At 46.6% G+C, this 6,615-nt stretch overlaps 1 non-coding gene across 1 annotated transcript; it reads right to left on the bottom strand.

Annotated features, from left to right (window-relative positions):
* Positions 1 to 4,365: 4,365 nt before the first annotated feature.
* On the bottom strand, positions 4,366 to 4,437 carry TRNAE-UUC (transfer RNA glutamic acid (anticodon UUC)). Its single transcript has one exon. It is a non-coding gene; the product is annotated as a tRNA-Glu (tRNA).
* Positions 4,438 to 6,615: the final 2,178 nt, after the last annotated feature.

Here is a 6,615-nt window from a genome sequence, read left to right as displayed (position 1 = left end):
ACGGTCAGCGCGAAGGTTCAAGACTTAGCCGAGCGTTAGCGAAGCTAGATTCTCATAGCGAGGCGCTTCGAGTTAGCGAAGCGCTGTAGTAGGGCCGAAGCCCTATGTGCTAGAATGCTGAGCCAAGGACGCTCCGCCTTATCTATCTATAGAAGCAGTCAACTGAGTTCTGAACGAATTAGCTCCTTGGTAATGGCTCAATCTATAGATAGAAAGCCCTATGATGGGAAACTATCACGTTAGGTTTGGAGAGAGATGGGACCGGTTATATAATAGGGAGAGCAGATGCAAGCTTTTTCTTTCAATAGCCGGCCAAATGACTACAGGATCATTGGTCTACTCTACCTCAATTCACCATTTCGAACTTTATACAGAAGGTTTTTCCGTACCAGCTCCTTCTACCTATACCGCAGTTGAAGCACCTAAAGGAGAATTTGGTGTCTTTCTGGTCAGTAATGGAAGCAATCGTCCCTACCGTCGTAAAATAAGAGCACCTGGCTCCGCCCATTTACAAGGACTCGATTCTATGTCCAAACATCACATGCCAGCAGATGTGGTCACCATCATAGGTACTCAAGATATTGTGTCTGGAGAGGTGGATAGATAGGATTACTAGTAGCTCGATCAGGACCCTAGCTTTATTGCGAGCCAAAAACCCGCCTGCAAAGTGAAATTCATAAAAAGGCCAGCCGGTATATATGGGCCGACGGGGAAACCCGGAACTAAACTAGAGCTTTTTAAGCACGAGATAAGATCTAGTCAAACAAAAAAAAATCAATATCATGACCAAACAAAACAAAATGACCAAAACTACTGTGATGTGAATAAAACGAAAGGAGAAGAGAAGCAACTGGCGAAAAGCACGCTGAAGCCTTATGTGTCAGTAACACTATCTCACGCGGAAACGCGGGATCTTTCTCAGGAGGAAGTTTGTAAAAGATTGGTAGCTACTTTCCAGGTGTAAAGCCGTAGTGGTTTCAAGGTAAATGCACGAGAATGGCGGGTTCCACTATCACCTTGTAGCCAAGAATGAAAGCGCGTAAAAGAACACCGCGGCACACACCATAAGGGAGATCTTTCCAGAGTTCGAAGGGGCCCAATGCAACGTGAGATTTCCGAAGGGGTGGGGTCCCATCTGTGCCTACATCACGAAATAAGATAAAGCACCACTTGTATGGGGGGAATACTCCCTTGAACAAATACTGGAATTTTCAGATGCTTCCAGAAGTCATATGAAGTGCCCGGTCGTGCCGACGGCAGATGTTATTGAGGCTCTAAGCGATTGTCCTGAGTGGTACGACGTCTACGATGTTCCTATAATAAGGGATACGGTACTAAATAGGTATGGGAGTCTAAGAAGTGTGTATGAAGATCTAGAGGTCGTTAGGCAAAGGAAAACTACCTTAGGTGCGAAAGTCATTGACTACTTGGAAAAAAATGGAAGGCCGCCGGAGTACCCGATCGAGGAGCTAAAAGAGAAGTACTTCCTGATTGATTATATTGCATGCCAGATCTGCTTTGGAAGGCCAATTAAGACAAGGCAGATCTTTCTGTATGGGCCGCCAAGCACGCAGAAAACCCTCATTTTTAGCTTCCTAGCGAGGGTCTTGCGCATATATTTTGCTAGCTCCAGAAGGAATGATTTCACTGAGGCAGACAACTACTATGATATGTGGGTCTTTGATGAGTTTCAGAGGAGGGGGAGGTACATCACCTCCGCTGCGGAAACGGGAACGGCCTACGCCAACACCCTATTAAAAGTACTCTTTGGGCAAGAATACCGGGTGGACTTCAAGTACGGTAGGCTTTTTGGAAAGCTTTCCACCGAAAGAAAGATTAGTAACCTTCCCAATCCTCTACCGGAACCTATTTTAGGGGAAGCTTCTCGAGTCTGTCAAGCCCGGTTCGAGCATACCCCTTCTATGATACTTTGAGTTGTGGGTCCTGTGTAGTCAAAATGACCGCCCAGCTATGGGGATTCTTTGCCAGCATTGATTCATAATCAAACCTTTTGTCATCACTCTTTCTGACGGAGAATGGCGTTAATTCATTGACTCAAAGTTCTTATCCAGCGAGGGTTCTATTAAAAGATTCTCTTTGAGGATTTGCCACCATCCATGAAGTAGCTGGTTCGATAGGACCAGGGTAACTCGAAGCCAAGGTAAGCTAATAGGAGAGGAAGATCCGCCAAGCGAGGAATTAGCCATAGAAGGCCTTTTTGTTTGGGCTGGTGGGCTTCGTTCCTCTCCAACCAGTCGAGCGTCTTCAAACCTCTGAACTCGACTCTCACCCTGACTTGAGTAGATGGGAAGAATAGAGCTATTCCCCCCTCCTTTGTTTGTTCATGTCTTGGATGTCAAAGCAAAAGAAGCAATCGGAAAAAAAAATCAATATAAGATCACTCTACGACCATTCTGTATGGCAATAGTAAATATTCGATTTAGGCTAAAAAAAAGACCATAGAATCACCCAACAAGATTGATTGCTAGCAGTAATATTCAAGTTAGGTTAGCGCTTTTCCCAGACCTGGAGATTTGTGAGTTCATCCTCTGCAAAGTCCTATTCCAGGTGGGGAAGGAAGACGAGCATATCTTTACTTATAAGTAGTCTTCCACTTTCTTCCAGGAAAGCCTTTCTCCGAGCAGCTAAGCTAGTTCATCCGCATCTGTTGTCGTAAAGTAGGTCTTGGTCCTTGAATCAGTCCGGAGTTAGCATGTGATTAGTTCGAGGCGCTAGCTTTACTAGTTGGAGTAGGAGTGGTGGTACTTACTTTCGTTCTTTGGTGGTTTGTATCCATTCTGCTTTTGTTGAAGGAAGGAATAACGATTGGACTGCTCCCCCGGGGAAAAATCTTCACTAACAAGGCTAGCCTAGCGAAGTCACTTCTGGATTCACTTCTTTTTTGAGTGAAGTGCACACCCGCGTAAATGGATTGAGGGGTTCCAACCCATCCTATCAGTTCCATCTCGCATTGAGAAACCTGCCATTCGGAGTCAGTCTTTGGGACCGCCCGGCACAGCGTAGAAGGGGTTGGGTCATCGGACCTCCTTCAAAGGTTGGCGAAACGGGTTGCTAGTTGTGTATCGCCGCTCCATAAGTCCAGCCAGAAGAAGGTAGACTTCCCATCCCCCTCACCTAAAAATCTCATAGAGTGAGATGGATCACTCAGATCTAGTCTTCATCGACATCCCGCTTGAGGGTCGGTACACTGAGGGTAAGAACGAACGCTTGATAGCTGCTCCAACTAATGGCATAAGTAAAGGTAAGAAATCTCATCTGACGAAGTGGAATTTCCCCTTCGGATCGAACCAAGACTAGTGGCAAACTGGTCATTTCATTTAGAAGAAGAAAGATTGGCACATAGCCGGTTATACCGTATTTATTCCTGTGTCTGTGTCCTTTTTCGCTCATTGCTCGATTGACTCTAACCCAGAATGCTTTTACTGAATTCCATCATGCACTCACGGACGAGAGGGTCGAAGCATTCCATTCCAGGTGAGCTGAAAGCGAAGTGTGCACGTATCCCAGCCCGAGCTTACAGGGAAAGGTATAGAAGACTAGCGCTTACAGCTCTAGGATGAGCAAATCTCAGCAGGATCGTTAAGCTCACGGGTGAAAGGTGAAAAGTTTGCAGGCTTTGGGTGAATATCATTAAGTGGAGTAGGAGAGCGTGGTGAGATAGATAGACGTCCAATCCTGCAGCAGCTAGTTGCTCGGCCTTAGTCTTGGGCGGATCTCACACTTCAATCAAGCCCTTCGTACTGCAATCCAATCAATCGATCGATCAATAGGCTAATCTCTTTTGTTTGGGCCGGTAGCTAAAAAAAAGAAAGTCCTCCATATCTAGCCAACTAGCTAGCAGCATAGCATTAGCTTCAATTGAACAAGCTCAACCTTGAAAAAGAAAGGTGGTAGGCCGAAGAATCGTTGAACGCTTCAACTTGGCCACTGAAGAAGGCGAGAGAGTGGGAAAACTTTTTGCTTACTGCCATGCCATGGTTTAAGCTTTAGGCTCCATAGACGGAACTTTTTTTTAGGTATTAGGGAGGGGAGGACACCACTCAGCACCTAAGGTGGGGTTCAATGCCTAACAAAAACGGCAAAAAGAAAAAAAAAAAAGAGATGTATGGCTGAGGGGAGGAGAGAAAGAACGCATGCATGGGGATTCTGTCTGTCGGAGGTTCGAGAATCTATGATAGGAGATCTAAGGCTAAGGAAGAATTAATGGAAGTCCATTACTGAGAGAAGTGGTGATCTCGTCTTGCTTGCTGGGAGAGAGAAAGCTTCCGGACCACCTTTTCCAGCCAGATAGCGAGCGATCACTCAGCAATGAACACTAACTGAAAGCGGCCGGGAATGAGTACCTATCCCTTACGGGAATCGAACCCGTGTCTTCGACATGAAAAGACGATGTCCTAACCACTGGACGAAAGGGACCAAAAAGCCATTCTTCATATACCTCAGCTCCGAGAATAGAAGTGGTTCGTTTTCTTTCTATACGCAATTCAAGATTTCGTTTGTGTTCATGTTGGCGATTTCTGATGTGAATTCGGCGGGTCGTCCCCCCTTCCTACGGGTTCCCCCACCGACCCAGTGACACACCAACCACGCCCCTTCCCTTTCTCCGATCATAAAGCCCCCTGATCCCCCTTTCATCCTCCCGAATAAGTAAGGCCCCGTTTTTTTATAATTCAAAAAAGAAAGGGCGAAGCGCCCGTTTGAAGTGGCGAAGGCCTATGATATAGTAAGAAAGAAAGTACGTTAAGGTTACGAAGTAAGGTCAGCTGGTTAAGGAAAGCTCAGGTTATGAAATCGCTTAGCCGTTAATTAATTAATTTAATTAAGTAGTAGTGAGGCTCAGGTACGGAGCCTTCCACTGTGGACCGAGACTACGCAAAGGTAGAACACCATAGAAACTTCGCTTACTTTATCATAAACCTTGATTTCGCTACGCTCAATAAGAACCCGGAATAGCGGAAATCGGTTCGTGTTCCGCTTCCAAAGTCAGTCGTCTTTGCCCAAGTGTGAACTGCAGACGACTCTCCAGTGGTTCCATTCCTTCTTACTTTACTTCTGGGTCAACCCAACCCGAATGGGAAGAAGAGGGTCAGCCAAACAGCGGTCCACTTTGTACATTTGCTGAGGCAGACCAATCGGGCATTTTAGAAAAGGGAAGGGAACTTTTCGCCGAAGGTTCGGAGACGCTCGACTGGTAAGGAGAGGAGGCCTAGGAAGGAGGCGGGAAGCTACCGCTTCTAGAATGCAAGCTTATCCTTTACTTTTTTTAGAGCGTACCGCTATTGAATAAAAAAAGGTTTATAGATGAAGTAATCGGAGTGACAAATGATTACGGTTGCGGAAACCGGAGAAAGTCGGGAACCTTTTGAATCAAAGTAGCGACGAGCCGAGTACTTCGACTACAGGGGGGGGAAAGCTTCGTAGACAGCTTCGCGTCCTCGCCGCTTCTTTCTGGCGACTAGCTTCTCAAGTGGGTGGCTTGGTAAGCAAGCTACCTTCAGCATCGGTCAAATCCCTATCAATAATAGGCCGGAATGGTGGGGAATGAGGCCCTCCCTACTTCAATGGAAAGGGGGGAATCGCCGTTTCACAGCCGCTCCTCTACAACTACCTTTCGCCCAACATGATCACGAACGAAGACAGAGAATTGCGTAGATAGAAGGACGAAACCAACCAACCCACTTGTCCTGATCGGAACGATTGAAGAAAGAAAGAGAATGGTGGCCCCTTTCGCCCAGGGGGCATCGTCGGAGAACAATGTCGGGGACAGGGTGAGAACCTTCCGTTGGTTACGCCCTTTCAGTGTTGGTTCTTCCATATTTAGATATGGCCAGATAGAGATCTATATCTTTCTATCTATCGATAGAAAGATATATTGAGAAATGGATATTGATCTGGTTTCAAGATCTATGAACAAGATAGATCCCTAAATATCCATTTGAAAAAAGAGATGAATAGATAGGGCGGAGCCAGCTGAAGGAAGGGCGCTAACGCGCCCCTGCAATCTTTCTAAAGCAAGAAGCGAGAAACTTTACTTTGAGAAATTCACTCAGCAATCTTCCCTCCTCTCCCTATCGGGAGAGCTACATAGTAACCTCTCGCTTTGCTCGAGCTTTGCGAGAGGTACGAAGTCGCTCGAGCGTCAGCTCGAGGGCTTGAGACGCGTTTGCGCTCGGGCCCTTGCTTCTTTCTAAGGCGCACCGGCTTTCGCGCCCTTGCTTCTTCGTTCGAGCCCCCTGAAAGATTAAGTCGTTCAGTCGAACAGCGTAACGAGTCTAAGGTTACAGAAGCGTTCGCCAACTTTGATAGGTATAGCATTGCAAGCAAATAGAGCAGAGAGCTTACCATTTTTTTTTCTATTAGAGTCGCGAGCTTGTTGTAGTCGGTCCTAAAGGGAGAACTTGCTGCTTACTTGCTATATCCCCGCGTTCTTGCACGGCTCGTTCTTCGAGCCCTGCTTCTCCCTTCCCCCTCTCCCCGTTCGTTCTACCGTCCAAAACAAGGCCGTATGGAGTATAGCCAAGTGGTAAGGCATCGGTTTTTGGTACCGGCATGCAAAGGTTCGAATCCTTTTACTCCAGATTATGAACACCCGAT

This window comes from Neltuma alba, unplaced genomic scaffold, assembly GCF_004799145.2.
Source record: "Neltuma alba isolate B1F8T4 unplaced genomic scaffold, ASM479914v2 tig00010578_pilon, whole genome shotgun sequence".
NCBI lineage: Eukaryota > Viridiplantae > Streptophyta > Magnoliopsida > Fabales > Fabaceae > Neltuma > Neltuma alba.
Note: the sequence above shows the minus strand (reverse complement) of the source record. Positions and strands in the feature narration are given on the sequence as shown.